The following is a 27,686-nucleotide window of genomic DNA, read 5'->3' on the forward strand; positions in this document are numbered from 1 at the left end:
ACGAGGATATGAGTAGAATGTATAATAAGCTAACAGGATTGTAAAAATTAGAAGACACGAATTAAGAGGCGATAAGTGAATGTTCAGACCTTTATCCCGTCGCTTAGGCGGTTCAGGTTGGAGTGCCGGTCTCGTCTGGTCTGGGACTGTTCATTGAAACATGTATAGTGACATTTTTAAGGGGAATATCGCATTTAGAGTTTTTGTCGGGGTTCTCACGCTTCCCTATATTAGGCATCTATATCATTTCGTCAATATTTCTACATTTCGTCATCAATCCATTGCATTCCTCGAATGCCGGCTGGCGACGCATGGAGGGGCCTTGCCTAGGGCCGACTGGGGTTGCCTGCTCGGAACCTGGGTACTCAGCGAACCGTAGTGTAGTCAGCCAGTATGTATCTTTTTGGGAGGTACATATCGCTAAGATTAAATAATAAAATTTAACTCTCAGAATTAGCGTGAAGATTAATTTTTGGTCCTACAGAATACATCTGTTATGGTAAGAATTGATATTACAGGAAAAAAACTCGCTCCGGCGCCGTGGATCGAACCCGGGTCCTTGGTTCCAAGTACCAAGCGATCTAACCATTGAGCTACGCCGAAGTTCAATCCACAGCACTGGATCGAATCCCTCTCCTCCAGTGTTTTTTTCTTCCTTTTTGGCCTAACTCCAAGTTCGACATGTAGGCCTATGTTGACATTTTATATTAAGTCAACTACCATTATAAAAGGAGCGCACGCAATTGAGTGACTTGGTGGCCGGGATTCCATAGTAATATGCACTGTTGGGCGAAGAATCTACGTGAAGATTAATTTTTAGTCCTACAGAATATATCTGTTATGGTAACAATTGATATTAAAGGAGAAAATTTCACTCCGGCACCAGAGTTCGAACTCGGGTCCTTGGTTCTACGTATCAGGCGCTCTAACAATTGAGCTAAGCCGAAGTTCAATTCACAGCACCGGTTCGAATCCCCCTCCTCCAGTGTTTTTTTTCTTTTTCCTTTTTGGCCTGACTCCAAATTCGACATGTACTGTTCTCCAGCCAGGAGATAAACCGTGAAAGGAATGTGCTTACTATTTTCGTCATCTATTGGAGCGAAGTAGATAGATAATATTACTGTTATAACGTCAGTTTAAAAATCATGCTCTCTCCTGCATATGTTATTTCCTTTATGGAGGGATTAAAAGACCAGGAAATTAACCGTGATCTAATTTTGTAACTGGGGTAGTACAGGGACATCATTTTATTTTTACTTCAATTTTTATTGTACCTGAGTTTTGGAATGTACTTCACTCCCACCCCTTCTACTAGTAAACTTCCAACCGTTCACGACACAGAGCCGAGGGCGCGTAAGCAGTACTGAGTTACTGAGTATAGTACGTTTCAGAAATATGTTCGCGTTTTCCAGTGACGAAAGAGCTTTCAATATTGAATCATATTTTCGTACGGGTACTGTCGTCCGTTTCCCTATGTCGCATCCCGGTTTCCCCCACCTGCTTCTGTTCGCCCCTTTGTAAAGTCTAATAGCTGGGCTGTCTTAGCTCTTTTCTGAAAACATTAATTTCTGTTAGGAATTGGACGTCTACGTAATATTATTCAAGTGTTTAAAATAACTTAAATAAAAGGGCCTCCTTAAGTAATTAACTGTCACGTGATTCCCCCCCCCCTTTTCTACAACCCTGCGACAAAACCACTTGAACGGACAGTAGATAGCATTTCTGAGTGATTTTATCTTTTCGGATCGGGCAGAAGTGAAGATTGAATTTACAGTACGTAAGATACTCTTTTATAGAGTAGGTACAGAATTATTTCAACATGAGTTACTCGTACGAAGGACGAAACTGGTAATTGGAATTAGGTACAATAGTCTATAGTGCGATAATATGGACAAAAGAACTGAAGCCTGTATCGAAATGAACGGCCACCATTTTCTAAAATGTGTTTAAATATCCATATTATAATTATTTTTCAATTTAACTTCATTTTCTATATAGTACGCTAATGTGCTGTAACAGTACAATATACACTGCATAATTAATACTTCCGAATGGATAGCTCAATTCATGTGTAAAACACTAAGTGTTAATACAGTACTGTATTTTGATTAAACAAAAACTTAATGAAAATTATCAAACTCAAAATTGCGATATTTCCTAGTTTACATAAATGGTTGAACTACTTTTCTTCCCTCCTATACCTAGTAAAGTGATTTGTATTTTACGCCAGTATCATCGAACTCCGTCGTGGAAAGGGTAGCAAACGGTGTTTCCTGTTTCAATCGTTAATAGAAAGGTATAGCCAGGTTAATATTAAAAATGTTAGTAAAAATAAAATGATGTCCCTGTGTAAAAATGTGTATATCAGTATTATCGTTTGTGCTTTGAGAGATAGCCAATAAAGATACGAGTACCCACGTGTGTGACCTTATGACATCTTATTACATCAACATTCATTCACAGCCTCACCCCGCTGCGTCTCATTCCCTGGAGACTTTTTCGTGGTTGGAATACAGTATGTTGACATTTTTTTTATTAAGTCAACTGCCATTATACAAGAAGCGCACTCAATTGAGTGACTTGGTGGCCGGGATTCCACAGTAATAAGCACTGTTGGGCGAAGAATCTACTTGAAGATTAATTTTTCGGAGCGAATTTTTCTCCTCCAATATCAATTGTTACCATAACAGGTGTATTCTGTAGGACCAAAAATTAATCTCCACGTATATTCTTCCCGACCACCAAGTCATTCAATTGAGTGCGCTCCTTGTATAATGGCAGCTGACCTAATATAAAATGTCAACATACATGTCGAACTTGGAGTCAGACCAAAAGAAGGAAAAAAAAAAACACTGGAGGAAAGGGTTTTGATCCGGTGCTGTGGATTGAACTTCGGTGTAGCTCAATGGTTAGAGCGCTTGGTACGTAGAACCAAGAACCCGGGTTCGATCCCCGGCGCCGGAGAGAATTTTCCTCTTCTAATATCAAATATTGTTCTCAGAATTAGACTTTTGGATAATCCACCGTTCCTGGAACTTGACATTTCCAACGTTTCGAAAGTACATAGAGATCTGAGTTCAGTCGTCCGGAATAGCATGACGTAACGAACCCAACAGAGTAGAGTTGGTTCACAATAAACCGGGTACGGAAACGACAACGAGAACGAAAATAATGTTAAAATAAAGTATTTAAATGTGAGCATTCACGATAGGTAATTGTGAATGCTTACATTTAAATACATTTATTTTAACAATATTTCCGTTCTCGTTCTTGTTCTCGTTGTCGTTTCCGTTCCCGATTTATTGTGAATCAGCCTTAAGCGACCTCTCTGATCTTTACCTTTTGCTCTAAAGTTGGAACCCATCACAGTCACCGTGAAAGCCTCAAAACTCGTACAAAATTGAACTAATTTGAAACAAAGTAAAACATGCTCGTAACCACTTTGCCTTGAAATATATTCCTCTAGTTTCCATACGAGTTTCACGATCAATTAAGAACTGAAAATAATTGTGGTAGTCCTGTGGGGAACAACTTGCAAATAGATCGTCATGGGATCTTGCTTGGATTCCATGGAATCAGAACGTTCTTCTTTCACTGAAGACGTTAGTATCGAAAATAGGAAGTAGTCACAGGTGGCAAATATAGTGAAGTGAAAGAAGAGATTTATTTTCTGGCTGAAACTTCTACACAGCTGCCGTCTTATGCGCCGGAGCTTTGTGCAGCAAAGTCAGGCGCCTGGTTTGCGATTGTCGTGCCCTGCCGTCCTACAACAATTTGCTTCCACATTCGTTCCATACTCTCTAAGAATCACAGTAAGTGCAACACATTTTTGATGAAGATACTTAATATCGTAGAATCAAATAAACATTTCCTTGATTTTCGATTTTTTCTTTTTCGGTGAGTTCTTTTGTTTCGTATTCTATACTTCCGGAATTTCGTATCTAGTCGTCTCTTCCAACGAATTCCAATAATGGAAAAATATTATTGGAACGTGAGACTAAACGAATAAGAGACGGTCAAATTTCGGCTTGCTACTGGAGCGGAGAAATCAAAAGCTTGCCTGTGGCTTATGAGGAAAGATCGCTGATAATACAGACTGGTTCTATCTGTAGAAGAAGTGAATGGGGTAGATACAGCTCCTGTTATTCTAGAGAGAATTGCATGATATACCGATTTAAAGAAATATATATATTTTTTCTGTTAATGAGAATACTTAATATATTAAATTTTTCTTTTCTTTATGAATCTATTTCCATTCACGGCTAAAATGAACTACAAAATCCTTTAGATTCTTTTCTAAGATTTTTCTACACCTTCAGAACGTTACTGTATCCCTATTTTTATTTTCATATACAGTAGAATCCCGATTATCCGTCACCCTATTAACCGATTGTTGGATTATCCGTCTGTCATTATCTCCTTTTTTGTTGCAGAAAAAAATATCGAGTACTGCACAATACATTAGTACGTATTTTTTTATAGAGAGTGATATTACAAGCCTTTGTCCTTACACATTATGATCTACTGTTCGAGTGACCTGTTTAATTTCTCTGCAAAACGTCTTCCAGAAGTACCAAAAGAATACATGTTGTGCTAAGTATCGAAGAGAAGTGCATATAATTGATTGGTTTTGGAAAAGAGGAACTGTGGTTCATCTCACATCGGAATACGAGATTGGAGTTACAACTGTGCGAGATTTAATAAAAACAAGGATGAAGTGTATAAATTACTTAAATCTATAACATGAGAACTATAGTTTTCCTGTCTTTTCACAGAAATCCATCATAGGAAATTTCCTTGACCCTTAGAAACCCTTCATTGACATTCATTCATTCATTCATAGTGTTCTGTCACTGCAAACCCAGCATTCTCCAGTCTTTCCTATTTTCTGCCTTCCTCTTTTTTTTCACATACTTACTTACTGGCTTTTAAGGAACCCGGAGGTTCATTGCTGCCCTCACATAAGCCCGCCATTGGTCCCTATCCTGAGCAAGATTAATCCAGTCTCTACCATCGTATCACATCTCCCTCAAATCCATTTTAATATTACTCTCCCATCTACGTCTCGGCCTCCCCAAAGGCCTTTTCCCCTCTGGCCTCCCAACTAACACTCTATATGCATTTCTGGATTCACCCGTGCATGCTATATGCCCTGCCCATCTCAAACGTCTGGATTTAATGTTCCTAATTATGTCAGATGAAGGATGCAATGCGTGCAGCTCTGCGTTGTGTAACTTTCTCCATTCTCCTGTAACTTCATCCCTCTTAGTTCCAAATATTTTCCTAAGAACCTTATTCTCAAAAATCCTCAATGTCTGTTCCTCTCTCAAAGTGAGAGTCCAAGCTTCAACAGGCATACAGAATAACCGGTAATATAACTGTTTTATAAATTCTGACTTTCAGATTTTTTGACAGCAGACTAGATGACAAAAGCTTCTCAACCGAATAATAACAGGCATTTTCCATATTTATTCTGCGTTTAATTTCCTCCCGAGTGTCATTTATATTTGTTACTGTTGCTCCAAGATATTTGAATTTTTCCACCTCTTCGAAGGATAAATCTCCAACTTTTATAGTTCCATTTCGTACAATATTCTGATCACGCGACATAATCATATACTTAGTCTTTGCGGGATTTACTTCCAACCCTATCTATTTACTTGCTTCAAGTAGAATTACCGCGTTTTCCTTAATCGTTTGTGTATTTTCTCCTAACATATTCACGTCATCCGCATAGACAAGAAGCTGATGTAACCCGTTCAATTCCAAACCCTCTGTGTTATCCTGAACTTTCCTAATGGCATATTCTAGAGCGAAGTTAAAAAGTAAAGGTGATAGTGCATCTCCCTGCTTTAGCCCGCAGTGAATTGGAAAAGCATCAGATAGAAACTGGCCTATACGAACTCTGCTGTAAGTTTCACTAAGACACATTTTAATTAATCGAACTAGTTTCTTGGGAATACCAAATTCAATAAGAATATTACTGTATATAAAACTTCTCTCTTAACCGAGTCATACGCATTTTTGAAATCTATGAATAACTGATGTACTATACCCTTATACTCCCATTTTTTCTCCAATATCTGTCAGAATACAAAAAATCTGATCAATAGTCGATTTATTACGCCTAAAACCACATTGATGATCCCCAATAATTTCATCTACATATGGAGTTTTCGCATATGATCCATATATCTTAATGCCGTCTATTATTTGATATCTTCTCCCGTTCACCATTCCTTCCAGTGAATCTTTTAGTAGGCAGTTTCTTCTCAGTCAGTGACCCAGCCAATTCCTTTTTCTCTTCCTGATCAGTTTCAGCATTCTTCTTTCTTCACCCACTCTTTCCAACAGAGCTATTATACTTACAACTTCTGATCCACTACCTAATGTGTTAAAACACATGACCACGGAGAAAATTACGAAACTGCTTTATGCAACACTTAATTTATAAAAGTCTTCATGGTACGGATTATCCGATTTTTTCGATTAACCGTTCAGCTCAACCTCTTCATTACCACGGATAATAGAGATTCTACTGTAGTTAGTAAGCGTTTCTTTTTCCAGAATCTTAGAGACCAGGTCTTCAAGTAGCTGTAACCGCGTGATAACCGGTTGCTCACCGACCTCTAAAATGTAAAATAACTAAGGAAGTTGCAAGAATGTGAAATAATTTTATAGTTGCCGTAAACTAGAGATCTTGCACTATATTTTAGCATAATTCAGATCGTGACGCGACATGACGCAGTTTGTTAAAAGTCTAGTTAAATAATTAAATTTGAAATAATTGTTAAGTTTCTTATAGAAGTAAAGTTATTAAAAATTATTGTGTAGATATTGTAAATAATTAGTGAAACTGTTTAAAATATGAATTTGCAAACTTTCAGCCATATGCTCTATATCAAAATACCACGGTAAACACTCGGATAACATGAATACAACCGCAGACATCCATCCGCTAAATGACGCTGCGAGATGGTGTGAATAATGCGTGTGGAGATACTTCAGATTGGGGGCTGTGCTGTGTTGTCAATATACACTAATGCCCACGTGCATCAACGTCAGTTATTGTAACCATCGGTTAAAATTGTCACCTAATCCCTGATTAAGCATTTTTACTGTGGATCGACCTCGGTTACGACTTAAATTTTATTTTATTTATTTATTTCAAATATACAGAATAAAGAAATATATTTACAAAACAAACAAAGAGAAATACAAATAAAATAATACAAGCAATATAAAAAGAAGATACAGTAGTATTAACAAAATTTGACCGAATGAGCAGCGCTCGTGCTCGGTCGCAGTTCAGATATAATATTAAAATAAAAAATAATAATATAAATAAATAAGTAAAATAAAATAGGAACTAAAATATAATTACAGCGTCAATGGAATTATATAATATAATATTAACACTATAGAAGAATAATATCGCACGTGAAAAGTAGGACTAATATATATTTCAAAATTATAGAATACAAATATAATATAGGTTGATTAATTCATACACATAGGCTATAAATTTATTTAATCAAATTGAAGATATTAACACGTTTCTAATTTTCTTGTTATATGTTAGTGGGTTACATGTTAGAAGTTCTGGGTGTAATTTAGTTAAAGCATTGTACAACCGAGGGCCAAAATTTATGCTATGCTTTAGACCAGCAGATGTGAGATATTTAGGTTCTACTAATGTTGAATTAATATTTCGTCTTGTGTCATACTTATGTGTCTGTAATACAAACTTATTACGATTTTTATGATAAAATTTTAACAGCGTATACTTATAAATTTGTTCAATATTAAATACATTAAATTCAGAATAAATTAATTTAGTTGGATAATCCAAACGTTTCTTCAAACAAATTTTAATTATTCATTTTTGTAGTAAATTTAACGGACTAAGATTAATTTTTGTACTTCCACCCCAAACAATTATACCATATTGAATGATAGACTGAATAATGGCCAAATAAACATTTCGTAGAACTCTAATCGGTAAGTAGCATCGAAGATTAACGAATTTATAAATTGTTTTACGAAGCCTCTTACAAAGATAAATAATGTGATGAGGAGGTTAACGACAGTACTCTCTAACCGGCCATATTCGATCGGTTAAAGGAGATAACCAGCGATTAGTAGAGCAAGTAAAGCAAAATGGCGGCCAGAACTACAGGTGAGTATTTCGAAGACGATTATTATTGTACAGTACTTGAATTACTTGCATAGAGCGTGAGCGTGAAGTTTCTTTGGTGGAAAGAGAGAATTATTACGAGGAATTAGGTGACAGAAAATTTCAGGAGGGATTTCGTTTATCAAAATCTACAAATGGATCACTTGAAATAACACAAGAACAATCATATTTCTCCTACGGATCGGCTGCTTATATTACGATTCTAAGTAACTGTTATTTTCTGTATTTTAAGAGGGAATACTCGAATACCGGTATCTCTTTCTCTATGTCACTGGCTGAACAAAGAGAGGTTATGGATGGATCTTGGATAATGCACAATTCCCTGGTGTAAATGGAGTCCAAGATCGTACATACATTCCTACTAATCTTCTGCATCCTTTTCCTTTATGGATATTCCATCTTTTTTATGTAATACATTTAAATCTAGTAATTAAGTCTATCGATACTTCAACCTAACATTGGGATATAATCATTCTTTGATTCAATTTTCCGTTTTGTACGATTTTAACCTAACAGTACTGAAAAATAAAGAAATGGACTCACAAATATAACATCGCCCAAAGGCAAACAAATGCAACGCGAAAATGTAGGATACGTTCATTTCGATGTAGAACATAGTGAGCGCAGTCGTTTTTAGACGTTGACTATTATCTTTGCAGCGGTATTGATGCTTTCCTTTAGTCATTTTGTAGGAACAATGTACCATCATAGACTTTACTCTGGTTAAATGAGGTGTCAGCTAGCCATGTTTTAGTAATCGGTGATTATGAATGGTGCACATAAATTACATTTTAACCACGGCTGCTGTTTAACCGTCGTTTCGTAATCTACGATTACTGCGTTTTTAATCAATGTTGATGCACTTCGCCATAAGATGCTTTTCTAGTGTAGGGAATTGAGGAACAGTTACTTGTGAATAACATACATGGAATAAATCAGGATTTTATTAATATGGAAAAAAAAAAAAAAAAAACTTTTGTTCAGCCGGATCAGTAGCCAATTTGACCCACTGTGGATCCGAAGGATACTTATAAAACAATAATTCGGTGTCCGTTAGAGATAGATAGGCATACTGACTCTGCATACGGAAAAAACTTAATCATTTTCAGTCCTCGTAAAATATATCGGTGAAACGTGATTCCTGTGCTACCCGTCTAAGGGCTTAGTGAACAGAGAAAGTTTAACGAAGTCAAATCTTCAAGACTTCTCGGAAGTACTTTCACAGCGCTCATTACGTAAGGCCAAAAGGAACAGAAAATATTTAAAATTATAAAATAGTTTTATCCTAAGAGCATTTTCCTAATGATTACTGTTAGAAAGAATAGGCTTAATAAAATTAAAACAAGTTTTGTTATATTTTATGTTTTCATTTATTATATTACATTATACGGCAATAATTATTTATTATATATTACATTATATCGCGAAATATCCAAAAGGTCGCACAGTCTCTATAAGACCCAATGAGGATCTATTATTTCTTCTGTCTTTTTGTGTAGCAGAAATTTCTCCTGTACTTTTAGGTTGATGATATTCAGATTCATTATACACGAATTAACTTTTCCAAAAATGAATATAGAATAGCTGTTACTACAAATTCTTATGAAGAATAATTATTGTGACACAATTGCAATTTAAACTGAATAAACTGTAAATATTTTTATTTCAGATAAGTTGGAATCATATTATATGAAACGGTATGGACATGGTGTCTATCTTAAAATTGTATAAAAATAATTATTTTTGTTGATATAATAATGCTTCCAATTTTTATTGTAGACAAACACTTTATAATTTAGAGAGATCCATATGAATCGCATTGAAAACTTAACCTATTGGTAATCTTCACAGAGGTAAAAAAGAAGTGTTTAACTGTTTACAGGGGTAAAAATGTGCCCGAAACTCAGAAAACCTGGGAGCTCTATCTCCCTCTTTACGCTTCAATCCTGTGTAGGCCTACTATACAGGGTGTTAAAAAGTATCCAATATTTAGGACGTGATATTATGCATCAAATCGAGAAAATAATGTCTAATAAACATGGGTCCTACAACACATACTTTCTGAGATCTGAGCACTTGTTCATAAGAGGTACTCAATGTGCCGTCCATTTATGGCAATGCATTTTTCTGCCCTACAATACAGCAGACTACCAAATAATCTTCCGTAGTTGACACTCTTGGCATGGAATACTGAAAACAAAAGTCTGGTTACGGATATGAGTGAGGTTCAGTAGAGATGATGATGTGAATTTTCGTAATCAGCATGTGTGGGCTGATGAAAATCCCCATGAAATTGAAGAAACAAGGCATCAGCACCGATTCTCAATCAACGTATGGGCAGGCGTTCTTGGTGATAGATTAATAGGGCTATACGTGCTATCACAGAGACTTTCAGGACTTTCTTATTAACGTATTGCCTGCCTTGCTGGAGAATTGCCATGTCAGCAGAGACTAAAGATGTGGTTCATGCACGATGGCGCACCAGCACATTTTCTCCGCAATGTGCGTGAACACCTGACGCTGACATTTCAGGACCGCTGGATTGGTCGGGGAAGGCCCACACCTTGGCCAGCTCGTTCCCCAGACCTAAATCCCCTAGACTTTTGGTTATGGAGACACATGAAGAAACCAGATCAATTCCAGAGTGCGTCATTCCTTACGCCGAAGGACAGAGGAATGGATTGCTATGAATGAACGTCACATTGAGCATCTCCTGTGAACAAGTGTTCAGATCTCAGAAAGTATGTGTTGTAGGACCCATGTTTATTAGACATTATTTTGTTGTTTTGATGCATACTAGCACCTCCTAAAATATTGGATACTTTTTTTTAACACACTGCATAAATTTTAATACTAAGGCGTTTGAAAATTGCTAACAATATAATGCAGGGAATTAGCGATTCCATTGCTGATTGCCAGGAGCTTTTACTGTGTGACAGAGTAATCAATTATTGCACAGTGAAATCATAGTTAAAATAATCATACATTTGTCACGAATTATTTCGTCTATTTTTCTCAACGTACGTAAGTAATACTATTGTAAAAGACTGTATTCTAAGTACCATATAAAATCGATTTTTGTGGAAGTAATGCATCTCAATTCTTAGGGAATTACAAGAAGCTCGGAGGAGGGAGATAGTGTCATATTGAATTGCTACCAGCCAGCGGGTTAAAGCTTTCGAAGAGGCAGGGAATCCAGCGCACACAAACTGGCGCTCCTAGTCCATTGCTGAAGTGGCGATGAACTCTTCTGGAAAACGATAAACGTTGGACATCCGTATAACTGCGCAGGGAATTGGTATTGCCTCGTAAAATTTCCATTTAACAAGTAAGTTAAAACTACGAAAAAAAAGTGCTCGCTGGGCACAACTTAGTTCGATTGTAATTCAAATATGGCACCACATGGAGAAGCTACTGTAGACTGCATCTGGAATAAAATGAACGTGAATAAATATATATAATATGTGCTCAATTCAAAAGAGATTACCGGTGAAGTAAGAAATAAGAAATCATACGAACAAAACATGATTACATGCTCCATCAATATAGGAGAAAGTCACTCTCAATTTTAATTTTATTTTTGTCTGTATTGGAATCCCCTTCTGAGCACGAGTCTTACTCATTCAGGAGTGGGCTAGATTATCTTTCATTGTATTTATTAATTTGTATTCATTTCAAACTTACTAGCAACAATAAATAAATAAATAAATAAATAAACAAATAAATAAATAAATAAATAAATAAATAAATAAATATTGACCTACTTAAATATAACCACTGATCGAATACCGAAATTATTTAGGTTTCGATGTAATACCGGTGTTATTTATACCGTTACCTTTGTGTAACTGATATTATTAAAACTTTTATTGTTACTAGCAAAATACGTCGAAAACCGATATTTTTATGTCGCTATTTATAGGTTAAATACCAGTGTTCATTGAAGAGCAAATACGACATACAAAAAATAATGAATGGAAGACAGCCTGACTCGATATACGCACGTAACAATACAATATATCAGTTACATGAATACAAGCCATCTACAACAACACACAATAGAAACAGGAACTCAACAATAGTAAAAAACGGCCTACTGGTATACCAACATATTATAAAAACACGCGATATGACCACAATGTTAAAACGTGTATTAAACTTAAAAAAGACAATAGAATGCCGAGTGAAGCAGTATCAGAGCAGTAACTGTTCTTAAATTAAATTAAAATATTCATGCTGTAGAACATTAAGATTTTTATAGTAGTATTTCATGCATGTAGGTCAGCCGTGTCGAAAATGTGACTCACGAGCACATTGTGGCTCCCAATGATAGCTGTGCATTTCTCTTACTTCCTGCCTTCCCCAACCCCCACCCTCTCACTCACTGGAATCAAACTCCGTTTCACGAAATGTTTATTTGGCCATTATTCAGTCTATTATTCAATATGGAATAATTGTTTGGGGTGGAAGTACAAAAATTAATCTTAGTCCGTTAAATTTACTACAAAAACGAATAATTAAAATTTGTTTGAAGAAACGTTTCGATTATCCAACTAAATTAATTTATTCTGAATTTAATGTATTTAATATTGAACAAATTTATAAGTATACGCTGTTAAAATGTTATCATAAAAATCGTAATAAGTTTGTATTATAGACACACAATTATGACACAAGACGAAATATTAATTCAACATTAGTAGAACCTAAATGTCTCACATCTGCTGGTCTAAAGCATAGCATAAATTTTGGCCCTCGGTTGTACAATGCTTTAACTAAATTACACTCAGAACTTCTAACATGTAACCCGCTAACATATAACAAGAAAATTAGAAATGTGTTAATATCTTCAAGTTGATTAAATAAATTTATAGCCTATGTGTATGAATTAATCAACCTATATTATATTTGTATTCTATAATTTTGAAATATATATTAGTCCTACTTTTCACGTGCGATATTATTCTTCTATAGTGTTAATATTATATTATATAATTCCATTGCCGCTGTAATTATATTTTAGTTCCTATTTTATTGTACTTATTTATTTTTATTATTACTATAATTTTTTTTATTTTAATATTATATCTGAACTGCGACCGAGCACGAGCGCTGCTCATTCGGTCTCAAATTTTGTTAATACTATTGTATCTTCTTTTTATATTACTTGTATTATTTTATTTCTATTTCTCTTGTTTGTTTTGTAATTATATTCTTCATTCTGTATATTTAAATTTAAATTAAAAAAATTGCTTATTTGTCTCTCACCTGCGAGTGGCCTATTGTCCAATGTCTCTCTCGAAACCAATGTGCCTCTACAAAAACGAAAGTTTCAGGGAGGACGCACTTTTTTGTTGCCAATATGATGAAAATATTAAATGTACCGGTATGATTTGTTCACAAGCATTACGAGGAAACGGTTGTATAACATAAAACAGCATTATACTACATGAATTATTATTATTATTATTATTATTATTATTATTATTATTTTTATTATTATTATTATTACTATTATTATTACTATTATTATTATTATTATTATTATTATTATTATTATTATTATTATTATTATAGTTATTATCTCTGTACGTCGATCCTTTTTTAGCAGATGTACGAATAATGCCGTTAGATCTTCAATTTAAACTCAAAGATTTACAATGTGATGTTAAATGAAAGCTATATGTAAAGACTTGACAAATGTTGAATTTTTCAAATCTTTACCAAAAAATAAAATAGCTTCGTTTTTTCGCTTGTTCTGTTGATGCCATTTTCGCTACAACTTACGTTTGTGAAAAATTATTTTCAATAATGAAAATAGTAAAAACGAAATTTAGATCACGACTGACAGATCGTGATCAAACGACCAGCAGTAAGTGATATAATTCCTGATTTTGAATCTGTTGCAAAGACATTGTGAAGACAATAATTAATAGGTTGTGATAATGTGTCCTATGTTTTTTTGTTCATTTCTTTCTTCGTTACAAGTACTAAACATTAGTTTGTAACTTTATACTGTATAAAATTGTATTTAAGTGCTTGACTGAGGAAATGAAAATCCGTTAATAAGTCAGACAGTTGCTTCACTTCCCCTTCGGGTGTCCGCCTCCCTCCATAGGTGCTATGCACGTTGCAGGTTACACAGTGGCTCGGCGCACGATGACATTTTCACCACGGCTGATGTAGGCTACTATGCCAATATCGGTAGAAAGTTCTATAGTGTCATATCGGTATTAAGCATATATGAAATTTACTATAAAGGAATTGCTAAGTACTAAACAAATTGGCCTACCTATTTTTGTCTATATTTTCAATTTCGATTCGGACTATGGTTATTTCAATCATTTGTGTTTTATTCACTTTATAGTGTTTTATCGGTATTATACCGGTATTTTATTAATGTGCGTCAGTACCGATAAAAACGTCCTAAACTGACGTCATACCAGTACTAGGGATTTGTGATATTCTTTATCGGTATTGAAAAATATTGAAAAAATACCCGTACTTACCTCTATATTCCATAGCGATACGGTCTCCGATCGGCAAGCGGTAGAGTTTGGGAGTCCAAGAATATTATGAAGAGGAAAACATCGATCATATGGGAATGAGTATTTAAGAGTTAATTCATTATAAAAAGCGAATCTGGTACAACATTGATACAAATTAATTTTATTTCCTTAGAATAATAAATAAATAAATAAATAAATAAATAAATAAATAAATAAATAAATAAATAAATAAATAAATAAATAAATAAATAAATAAATAAATATGTGAAGGTGATTATACTCGTACGCATCCTATGAGACTGCAGTATACTGCATCGGACATTCTGTCTCGGACAGGAAGGTTTTGTCTCGGACCGTTCGATGTGACGGTGATTACACGCATTGTTATAAGTAGGGCGCGGATTTTAGCATATTTTCATGTTTTAATCATTTTTTCCTTAGTAATGTGGTGCTTAAACCAAGATTAAGAATACGGAAAATCGGAAAAATGGAAAACAGAAGAAACTTAGATATTGAAACACATTACAGGAGTTATATTTCATTTACTGGAATCTGACAACATGCAGACAGTGCGCTGTTGTCTGTGAATCATTTTGGACAAATCCTTGGCAATCAACAAAGCACTCAATTAATTAATTGCATTGCTGACTCTGCAAATTTACAATATTGGGATGTTATGATGGATGAAAGTTGTGATTAAAAGAACAGTTATTCAAAACAAGAAGCCACCTTATTTTCTACTCCGCATGTGCATAAGATTTTGTCATTAGAACGCTGCAATATGATTCTAACAGAAGTTACAGAAAGTGTTCATAGGATTCTTTGCACTAGCTCAGGGCATACATACAGTCACTGTAGCTCAGGGCTCGGCAGCAAGAGGGGATTCTACTCTCTCACGGGGAGCCATATGATTTCTCTTCAACCCCTTTCTTCCCCGCCGAACACCGCGCAGCGTTGATTCAGTAACGGATGAATATTAAGCGTCCCCGTTTAGAGACTGGTTCCGCTCCCGACGCCCAGCCCTGCACTAGGTAAAGTCGAATTTCGCCACCTGTCAACAATAATATAGGCACGATAATGCAATTTTATGTTTTTTACGTACCAACGTGGCAAATCAGAATACTTCATTTTATTATAGTGACAGGTCTCAGAAACTTCGACAGTGTGTACAGTGCATTGAATTTTAGAACAGCTTAGCTGCAAGAAAATTATTAATTTTTATTTAGTTTTATCAACGATACCAAACGAAAAATGTGCAGAAGAGTACCATCATTTCCCATAACTATGGTCCTAGAACATAACTGTGTTCCATTCAAATTTTGTACTCCATAACGTAGTATTTCGTTTATCTATATTTTTGCCCTATTGTAGTTTGAAGTCAATTCACTGCAGCTATCTACGAACGGTCTATGTTACTTCTATAATGTTTTTTGAATAATTGTATAGTAGACTATAGTTGTGTTCCAGGACCATAGTTATGGGAAATGACGGTACTGCTTAAGGCTTAAGCAGTGGGTTGAAGGACACTCAACTTAAGCAACTCATGGTATCTCAATATTCTTATGTATAATAGAAAAACCATCAGTAATAGTAAATTGCTATTTTTTTTGTTAATTTTAAGAGTGCATATTTTGTTATTTTTAGTGCATATTATATCGTGGTTTTTAAGTGCTTACATGCATGCATATTTTCCCATTTTTTGTGCATATGAATCCGTCCCCTACTTACAAGGCTGCAGCATACTGGATCGGACGTTCGTCCCAGCACAATTCGTGTAGCCGTCACATCGAACTGTCCGAGACAAAACCGTCCTGTCCGAAGCAGATGTCCGATGCAATCTGCTGTTGGCCTGAAGAGCACTCAAATTGTAAAACGAAAAGGAAACCGTTACAACAATTTTATATTAAAATGGCAAAGTTTATATACACTCGCTCGACAGTTCAAATTTTATACTGTGCACGAGACAGTACTGTCCAGCGTGGCAATATTGTAATTGAATTTTGCAGTGTTATTTCTTACGTGTACGTAAGCACGAGTATTTTTATATCGCTATTTATAGGTAAAATACCAGTATTCATTGAGGAGCAAATACGATATACAACAATTTCAGAAAAGTGAAATGTAAGTTGAGAAACGTTATTGCTAAAAATTCTGCCTATTCACAACTTCGTATTATAAATTATGTACTATCAGGTCACGACAAGACATCTGAAGTTGGTGTACTAAAAAGTAGTGACTTTCCGTTCTTCAAATATGTACGTATTACATTGTGTGACGTTGAACGTACATTTCCCAAAATAAAAACTATTTAAGTGACCATCGGAGGAGATTACTTTGCAGTCGTTAAAAATGTACGTAACTCTTCACTGCAATGCACATATTCAAGAATGATGTATCTTACATTAAATTTTAAGAGTTAATATATTTCACTATAAAAAAATTGTGTATTTACATGTTTAGACATTTCCTACTTCAATGCCAATTCATTATATTTCTTGAATACAGGATACAGGTTTTTTTGTAACCGGAGTATACTGCTCACTGTTTACATCAGAGGCATACTCCATTCTTTGCAAGCCCCCTTCTCATACAGTCTATACCGCGTGCGCAGTAAACCTTGCGATTCTCGTGGCAATTCCACGAAGTCTACTCATCAGTATGTAGTGCGTGACTTTTGAGATGTCCTCTATCTTTTTGATGTTCAAGTTTCCCATTCTATGCTGCAGTACTGGGTAGCTCCACATGATCTTGTTCCTTCAACCTGAATATTCCATGGTGCAAACCATCAATGCATTCTGAAGCCTCGACACAGCTTTCCATCTTCTGAGTCAATACAAGTTGCCTGTACTTACTGATGTTGAATGTCAGGTTTTTATTCTCAATATCTTTACATGTTCTCTTGAAATACTGTGGCCACCAGTGTTTGAAGTTGAGTACCTGATTGTTTTGAAGCCTCTTTACTTGATATGGGGGGGAGGGGTTGAGTTTCCTGGCATTCGAATGATGTCATCATACTGATTTGCAGAGTAAATGCGATCTAATCTTCGAACTTGTCGTTTAATGACTGAAAACGTTCTGTCACACGGCAGATAACTGTGACCTGGGATTTATGCTAATGCAATATTAAGTAGAAAAAAGATGACATTCCTGCAATGTTATCCTTCTTCCACTCAACTAAAGCTTCAATGCTGGTTTTAATAATGATATGAGACTGAAATATTCCCGTTTTTACACTCATTGGATAGCTGAAGCAAAAATCTACAAAATGGCTATTTCAGTTTAATTCCTCAATTTTTTGGAATGTTATCCTTTTTCCCACTCACCCGTTCAATTTTAACTGACATGCGTTGATATTAGGTCGTCGACATTTTTTCAACAGATAATGCATTCTGTATCAAGCGATGTTAAAAAATAAACATATGAAGAAAGATTTTACATACGTTAAAAAAAAAAAAAACTTCGCGAAGTTGCTAACAGCTACTGGTGGTGGTACTCTTAGTTCTTTGACCTATGCATAATGGGATTATAGCGTAGTTGTGGCTGGTAAAGTAAAGCTAGAAAAAGTGTTTAATACAAATCCAGACTATGAAGCTCTTTGTGTAGCAAAGAAGGTTATGTGTGAAGAAAATACTATTAATCATGAGCTTGACCTCACATTGCCACGAGCATTTTTTAATTAACGTTTGCGCGAATAACGCCCTGTGTAGTGGAAAAGTAATTTTCTGCACAAATCTGACAGAAGAAAATTAGGACATGTTAGTGCACGTACACTGTGTAAATAGAAAATAAAGCGAGATATAGGCTATACAGTGGGAAGGAAAATTCATGACAGTGAATGTTTTTTGTTTTATTTAGTTCATTTTGCATGTTTGGCATTTTATACAGCTTGAATGCATGCATATTTTTTATGATAGGATATATTTATTCATCCATAATTTATACCTGTAAGACAGATCTGTTACAATTCTATATTACTCCAGATCTGCCTTACTTTACAATTTTAATCACCTATGCCAAGTCTCACAACTAAAAAAAAAAACAATAAAAACACATACACGCTACAAGATCAATTTAAAACACCATTAATATTAACTTTCTCTTCCCATTTCATCTTCACTATCATTAAAAATTTGCCCAATTTATTTAACTCTCTTATACCGGTATTATTTATGTATTTTCTTATACAGGATGATTCACGAGGATTACCGTCCTTCACGAAGTTTATTTCTGAAGACATTTTGAGCAAAAAATATTTTCAGAGTTACACTAATTTAAAGTTATTTGTAAAATACGTTTTTCCTTTAGTTTGAAGGTAAATGAATAATACAGATAGAAAATGAACCATTCAGAAGTATAATTTCTTTAATTGGCTAAAAATGTGCTGTGAACCCCTTAGTTGGTTCGTACAGACATCTTTTTATATTTTTAACTAGAAAATTACATTATTCTTACGCACTTGTCACAACAATTATTACAAATCACACCACTTTCACCGACTTAATTATTTGCAGTTCAATTTTGCATCCTAATTTACAGTCTCGGAGAGTTTACAACACATTTTAAAAAATGTCGCCGTCCGCTTGAGTACACGTGGCCGCACGCTTGTGAACGGCACTCGTCGCGCTACGTAACTGCATACGGCTATCTTTGATTTCCGTAGCGCTCGCGCTGGCTGCTGACTGCACGCTGACCAAGATCACGCGTTCACAGCAATGCGTTCCAATAACGAAACGTAACTCTGTAAATATTGAGAATAGGACCCATGTTTATATAACATTTTTTGCTCAGAATGTCTTCGGAAATAAGCTACGTAAAGGAGGTAAATTCTCGTGAATCATCCTGTATGCTACATATCTATTCATATTAAAAAAATTATTATTTACTCACTTTTTCCTTGTATTGTCTGTTTCTTGATATTCTAATAATATATGGAACGCGTCTTCTCCCATGCCGCAAAGGGGGCAGATATCCTTCTCTATGTTACCCCTCCTGTTTTTCAATTTCCATATTCCTAGTCTCCATCGAGCTAAGCGCATCCTCACTTTCCTATTATTTATTCTGATATATTCTTCTTGTTCCATGACGTTTTAATGTCCTTATACTTACTTAATGTTCCTAATTCATTGAGATTTTGATATAATTCCTGTCTCGTAGTTTCATTACACCTCTCTTTTACGATTTTACAAATTACATTTAAATTCATTACTCCAATTTCCTCCCATAACCATTTTTTACCTAATCTACTCACCTTGTTCTTTAAATCTTCTAGCCAATTGGATTTCAAATTCATATTCCGAAGAAACTGCAAGCACTTCTTTTCAATGGCACTATCTTCCTTCTCCATAATATGACCTAAGAATTTTATTTTCCTTACTAGTATTGTTCCCATAATACTATATATCCCCATTTCGAATCTAGCAGCTAAGTTAGAAGCGTTACATGGGATTCCAGAAATTTATTACAAAATTTAAATCTAATTTTATCAATAAGCTGGCTAGATAAATCATTACTCCAAATTTCCAATATTCTCGATTCTACAGGGACATCATTTTATTTTTACTAACATTTTTAATATTAACCTGGCTATACCTTTGGATTAACGGTTGAGAACCGGAAACACCGTTTTCTATCTCCTTCCAAGACTGAAGTTCGATGATATTGGCGTAAAATACTCGTGCAAACAAATCACTTTAGGCCTACTAGGTATAGGAGGGAAGAAAAGTAGTCCATCCATTTATGTAAACTAGGAAATATCGCGATTTTGAGTTTGATAATTTTCATTAGGTTTTTGTTTAATCACAATACAGCACAGTATTAACAATAAGTGTTTTTACTCACGAACTGAATTATCCATGCGAACGTATTCATTGTGCAGTGTATATTATACTGTCTACAGCACATTAGCGTACAATATTGAGACTGAAGTTAAATTGAAAAATAATCATAATATGGATATTTAAACATATTTTTGAAAATGGTGGCCGTTCATTTCGATACAGGCATCAGTTTTTTTTGTGCATATTATCGCACTATAGACTATTGCATCTAATTCCAATTACCAGTTCCGTCCTTCGTACTAATAACTCATGTTGAAATAATTCTGTACCTACTCTATAAAAGAGACCTTATGTACTGTAATTTCAATCTTCACTTCTGCCCGACCTGCACAGATAAAATTACTAGACATACTGTCTACTGTCTGTCCAAGTGGTTATGTCGCAGGATCGTAGAAAGGGGGGAAATCACGTGACAGTTAATTACTTACCGAGGCTCTTTTATTTAAATTATTTATTTCAAACAGTTGTATAATATTACGTAGACGTCCAATTACTAACAGAAATTAATGTTTTCAGAAAAGACCGAAGACAGCCCAGACACTAGCCTTTACAGGGGTGCGAGCAGAAGCAGGTGGGGAAAATCGGGATGCGACATAGGCAAACGGACGACAGTACCTGTGCGAAAATATGATTAAATATTGAAAGCTCTTTCGTCACTGTAAAACGCGAACATATTTGTGGAACGTATTATACTCACTAAATCAGTACTGTTTACTATATGCGGCCTTGGTTCTGTGTGGAGGACAGTTGGAACTTCATTAGTAGAAGGGGTGGGAGTGAAGTACATTAAAAAACTCAGGTACAATAAAAATTGAAATAAAAATAAAATGATGTCTCGGTACAATAACTCAATAAATATTAAACAGGTTTTTAATCTCTATTTACTGCCATTTATTCAAGCATGCATATTTTATAACTTGATAATGCATGGAAATTCTATTTTTACTTAGGAGACAACCTATGTATTAACCGAAAGTGGACGAAAAAATTAGTAAGAGTTAAAAGCTGAGTTGTTTAATTCTTTTACTTTTAGTTTCACTTGTAAAAGGATGGTTCACTTCAATACATTGGTGTAGGTCTGTGTGAGATTTAAACTTTTTATGGTGGTTAGCTTTTCGTTTCTTTACGCCCGCACTACTTAAATACCTAAATAATTAAAAAAAATAATCTTATATTTTTATTCTTAGATTTTTATATACAACAGTAAGTAACGCGATTATACAGTTCTCAGAGACCTTGAGTGGAATCATTGCACAGTTTTCTCCATACAATTAATATTTGACATCATAACTAACTGCAAGGGGGAAAGGCACTGGCCACCCTACCCCATTATCTCCTGGCTTAGTTGCCTCATAAGTAGTGCCTTGTTGGTGTCACTTGTGAGGTTCGGACCTGTCTCCGGACTAGGCTTGCCAACTTTCGTAAGTAAAAATTAGTGACACAAACGTTACTGACAATTTTATTGCACTAATTATCCACCTAGAGGAGAGTTGGGTAGTATCGCACATCGGGTAATATCGGACAGTGCGTTTCTTTCATCTACTACAGATGGTAGTACCTGAATGACGTGGTTACGTAACTGTATGCGACATCACAGAAACGTAACCATGTCATTCAGGTACAATAATCTGGTTGTAGATGAAAGAAACTCACTGTCCGATATTACCCGATGTCCGATACTACCCAATTCTCCTCTATTAATCTACATAATTATGCAACGGTATATATAAATTACAAAAAAACTTACCAAAATCACGACAAAACAAGTTGAAAAACAGTATAAGTTCCTTATAAAAGAAATGTTAATTCGTTGGGTTGTAGGTACCCATCATATTGATGTAATTCCTAACCTAATATGAACTAACCTAACTTAACGTAACCTGAACTAACCCGAAGTAACCTAATCTGCATACACAAAAGTTTTCAGCCATTCTTCTCGGAAAATACAGAGACGTTTAAGTGATTTATCACCAGAGCTATCGGATCTTATCATACTTGAGGGGCTACGGTTTTTTTTACAAGTTTTTGTTGTTGTCATCGTTGATATCTATATCTATCGTAGAAGTGGTCGTATGTTTTTTTTTTCACTTTTCTGTCGAAACCAATGAAAAACGCATCAAGTGGAACAAAGTGGACATAATACTGAATGGCGCCAAACTAATCAAAATGCATACTGTTATTGCAAGTTATCTTGAACTTCTTGAGCGGGAACAGAGGGGCAGAGGGAAGGAAGCGCGTAACGTGGGTGGAGCCAACTGAATTGTTACGCATGCTCCGCATCACAATCTCTTGTCAAGAAGCATAGAACTATTTCCTTCACTGCATACCAGTAGTGTTAACATGGAGCAGCAACCACAGGGTAGTAATTATGGTGAAATCACACCACCGCGGAGAAGAAGTAACGCTGTTATCCACAGCGGAGAAAGAGAAATTATCGCAAATATAATAATTAAGTGTTGCGAGGAGGAAAAATTAAACAGATGTTTCTTGGAACCTCTTGATAAGGAATATGAGAGAACTGCTAAATACTCAGGCAAAAGTATTAGTTCCGTGAAGAGAATTAAGAATAATATTGAATTCAACCGAATGAACCTCACACTACTCCGGGAAAGAATAGGTATGTAATGTTTAGAAATTATTGCTATAATAGTTATGTACAATAGTGTGTGTACTGACTGCTATAAGTTATTATTTTGTTATAGTTCTGCAAAACATATTATTTCATTTCAGAATTAGAACTTGTGTAAAGTTGAAGTGGAAGACTTCGATTAACATGTCATTCGGGATACAATCGAAGAATTCTATCTTGTTGAGAAAGTAGTACCTACGATTAAGAAGATAATTCCGAATGGATGATGCCATTGACGAAATAATAATTAATTTTGGACCAAGCGATGAAGACGATGACAATGATGGCAACAATGATAGGGATATGGATAGTGTATAATTGTAAATTAATGTAAATTCAAATAATAAGCCTGTAAAATATTGTTATAAGAATATGTACATATCAGCTGTAGGTGTAAGTCATGTAGGCCTATATAATGTATAGAAATAGCTGTAGTAACTCCGCCATTGCCGGTCCCCAAGCCGGATGAGAGAGGAGTGTACACACGATTATATTTAAATACCTACTCATTACAGGTTAATTAAAGCCTGCTACGAAACCATGTTCTCCTCTGAAAACCGGAGTGTTGTGAGATGATGTCCGTATTGAACCAAGTTCTTTTACAGTAGAGAGACGTAAAGAGAAAGAACCAACATTTTCTGAAAAGAGTCACGTTACCCGAGGGAGGGGCATCCTTGCCGTGCCGTTACGTTGATGAGTACATGCCGTACCGAGCAGTTCGAAAGACAGACTTAGGGGATGTAAGGTTCAAGATAACGTGTATATTATGATCATTGCACCCGTCACTCTGTTGACACATCAACGAGAATTAAACTTCTGCCTTGAAGATGCGTACTAGAGTCTTATCCATTTCGTCGCATGGAAGCATGTTTCGAGACTGCGGAAATATCTTCCAATCCAGACTAATCCAACAACATGGAAGGAACGAAAATCAGCTGTAAATGTCTAATATGCCATGAAATCAGGACATTTTGATCCATGTGCAAATTATTTCGGGACGCAAGAGTCGAAATCGGGACTGTCCCGGGAAATACGGGACGGTTGGCAAGCCTACTCCAGACAGTTGACTAAACAACAACAACTAACAACTAACTACAACAAATTTAATAATATTGTAAATTGTGTAAATTCAGTTACAGAGGAAACAATAATTTCGAGGCATTCCGTTGTACGAATTAGAATGTTATGCTTAAACCAACAAAATTTAAATCATTAATAAATAATGCAACTCATGCTTGACGTATGTTTTCCATACAACGTTCACTTGTTTTACATTTAAAACTATATACGAAGGCTGTAATTATATTAAAGGGGTAGCGAACAAAAATTATGTAATGTAGAGAATGTGGAGCTGACAGCAGCATTGAAAACCGCATCGAAAAATACGGAAGCGTTTCCAATTATTTTATTTCAATTTAAAAAGTTGGTTGTCCGCTACGATGACGTAAACCCTGCGCTAGTGACCAGACTCTGCGAGCAGCTGTATAATGTTTACCTGACTAGCATGTGAGCTTATCGTTGCATTGTTGAGGTCACGTGTGCTCGCTAAAAATTTAATTACAGAGTGACATTATTGCTGTTCTTCGGTTTTTTCATATGCAGTAAAACTAATTATCTTTAATGGGCACCCATGGAGGGACATAAACATGTCAGCCGTTAAGCAATGTCCGCTATTCTGAAAAAAAAAAACTTAGGATGATGGATGCTACATAATATAAAAAAACTAGTACATTACATGGTTGTAGATATAAAGTATTAATTTTTGCAAGATTGTTTTCGTTTTTTTTTTAAATTTATTTGACAATTTTTGTACATTAGTACTATCAATTGTGCTTAAATAATTAACGTTACAATAATATGAGACTTGTGGAGAGGGTGACGTCCATTAACGTTCCTCAAAGCATCAACAAATCAGTGTGCCTTTTCCTCTTGAGGCGACGATCAGGCCGTGCAGGGGGCAGGTTCCGAGGAGTCTGGTTGATTAAGTTGTTAGAATGTGTTGACAATGTTGCAAATAAGCGTGTGTAGGAAGAATGAATTACAGTCTCTATTTTGGCTAGGTCTAGATCTGAATGAAGTGTTTCATTTCTTACGTACCATGGTGCTCCAGTGATTATCCTTAGTGCCCGATTTTGGAATGTTTGAATACGCTTGATTTGGCTTATAGAAGCCGATCCCCATAATGAACATCCATAGAGCCAAATAGGTTTGAGAAGCATTACATATATTAACCTTTTGTTGGAAAGGGAAAGACTAGAGCTGGAAAGTATTGCTTTCAATCGATGAAGTCTGTATCTTAATCTCTGGAGGGTGTAAGTGAGATGTTTATTCCAGGTCAAGCGACTGTCTAGGATGAGTCCAAGATATCGTATTTCTTCATGCTGTGGTACTGGTGAACAGTTGAGGTATAATGGAAGTACTTTTTCTTTTTTGAGGTATGTGAATGTTACTGTTGACTTATTTGTGTTCATGACTGTTCTCCATTTTTTGTTCCATATTTCAATTTCCTGAAGAAAGTTTTGTAGAATGGTTGTCACTTGCTCACCAGTATCTCCTTTGCTAAGGACAGCAATGTCATCAGCGAACTGAGCTACAGTTAGAGAATCTGATTTAGGTGTTGGTATATCATGAGTGTAAATTAAATAGAGAAAAGGGGCTAGAATGCTCCCTTGAGGTACACCAGCAGAAATATATCTAATCTGAGACTGTACACCTTCGTATATTACTGAATAAGTTCGTCTTCTAAGAAATGATTGAATTAAACGGTAGTATGTGTCAGGAAGATGGTTTTTTAGTTTGAATAAGAGACCAGTATGCCACACTTTATGAACGCCTTTTCTGTATCAAGGAAAAGGCCTAAACAGATTTGTTTCTTTTCATAGGTGTCAAGAATTATGTCAATAATCCTGTGTAATTGTTGCGGACAGGAATGCATTTTTCTGAATCCAAATTGAGTATTTGTTAACAATGATTCGAGATGCGTTAATAGTCTAGGTAATAAAAGACGCTCAAATATTTTTGAAAAGAGAGGCAGAAGACTTATAGGTCTGTAGTTAAATGGATCAGTACGAATTTTATTCGGTTTAGGAATCATCACAATATTAGCGTGCTTCCATGTTGAAGGAAAATATGATAAGCGTATCATTGCATTGTATATCTGTGTTAACAGTACTATAGTTCTTCTAGGCAGTTGCAAGAGGAGAGGTTGTGTTATATAGTCATGTCCAGGGGCTTTTTTCGCGGATAATCTATTAATCGTGTTTCTGACTTCAGCTGGAGTGAATAGTTTACAAATTGAAGACAGTTGTAGAGGCTGGTCTAGAGTATTATTCACTTCTAAAGTTGTAATATTATCTTCGTTGTCATTAGGTTTAAACTGGTCTTCTAAAATTTTGGAAAATATCTCAGTTTTATCATTCGGGCTTGTGAGCCACTGATTGTCATATTTTAGCGGTGGAATCTTTTCAGTTTCTTTAGTAATTTGTCTTGTTTTACGCCATAGACTGCCATCCTTTGAATCTAAGGATTTTAACTGAATGTCAGTTGCCTCACTGTATAATTCTTTTAGGGCTAATTTTAGTTCTTGTGTAGCCTTATTATAATTTTTCTTATGAGGAGGATATTTTGTTCTTTGCCATAGTGCCCTGGCTGATCTTTTCACATATTGGAGCTGTAAGATATGTGGTGGAAATACTGTTTTTCTTCTAATTCGATTAAAGTTTGAACTATTGGAAGAAGCCGTATTTGCAGCTGTTTTAATATTATTGGTAAGTGTATTTATTGCCATATCTATATCTCTTTTATTTTTTAGGGGAATCTTCAAGTTAGTAGAGATATCAAGACAAGATACATATTCATTCCAGTTAAAGGGGTGTCTTATGAGCGTGTATTTATTACATGAATTCGGAATAGCTGCTGATAAAGTCAGAAGAACAGGTAAATGATCTGAACTCAATTCATGTATAACTCTTGGAACGTTACAGAAATGTTGGAATTGTTTACCAATAAAGAAATCGAGCAGATCAGGCATATGTCCTGAATCTGGATAATGTGTAGGTTCAAAAGGGTGTGCTATTTCCAAATTAAGTTTAAAAATTTGATCATATAGCATAATGCCTCGTGGATTGGTTACGTTGGATCCCCATCTAGGATGTTTGCTATTAAAATCACCTCCTAGTATGAATCTGAATTTCATTTCATGAACTATTCCCCAAATCAAAGTGGGCGTGACACGCTGGTCCGGAGCAGAGTAGAATGAACCTATTTGATAGTCTGTATTATCAATTTTTATCTGTACTCTTGAAATTTGTACTTCATCCTCTAAAATTGGGGGAAGTTCGTTGTGACACAAATCTGCTCTGATAATTACTGCAGATCCACCTTTTCTGCTTCCAGAGGGATGATCAGCTCTATATATCTTATATCCAGATATGAAAAAGTTTAGATTTGGAGCAAGTTTAGTCTCAGTAATCAACATTATGTCAATATGATAAGTATTCAGGAAGCAGACTAAT

General features: G+C 35.3%; 1 protein-coding gene and 1 non-coding gene across 2 annotated transcripts in view; both read left to right on the forward strand.

Moving 5' to 3' along the window:
• LOC138713707 (beta-alanine transporter-like) overlaps positions 1-27,686 on the forward strand; it is a 1,405,169-nt gene that overhangs the window by 46,163 nt on the left and 1,331,320 nt on the right. The window lies entirely within an intron of this gene.
• Positions 2,892-2,964, forward strand: TRNAT-CGU (transfer RNA threonine (anticodon CGU)). Its single transcript has one exon. It is a non-coding gene; the product is annotated as a tRNA-Thr (tRNA).

This window comes from Periplaneta americana, chromosome 14 (genome assembly GCF_040183065.1).
Source record: "Periplaneta americana isolate PAMFEO1 chromosome 14, P.americana_PAMFEO1_priV1, whole genome shotgun sequence".
NCBI classification, from domain to species: Eukaryota; Metazoa; Arthropoda; class Insecta; order Blattodea; family Blattidae; genus Periplaneta; species Periplaneta americana.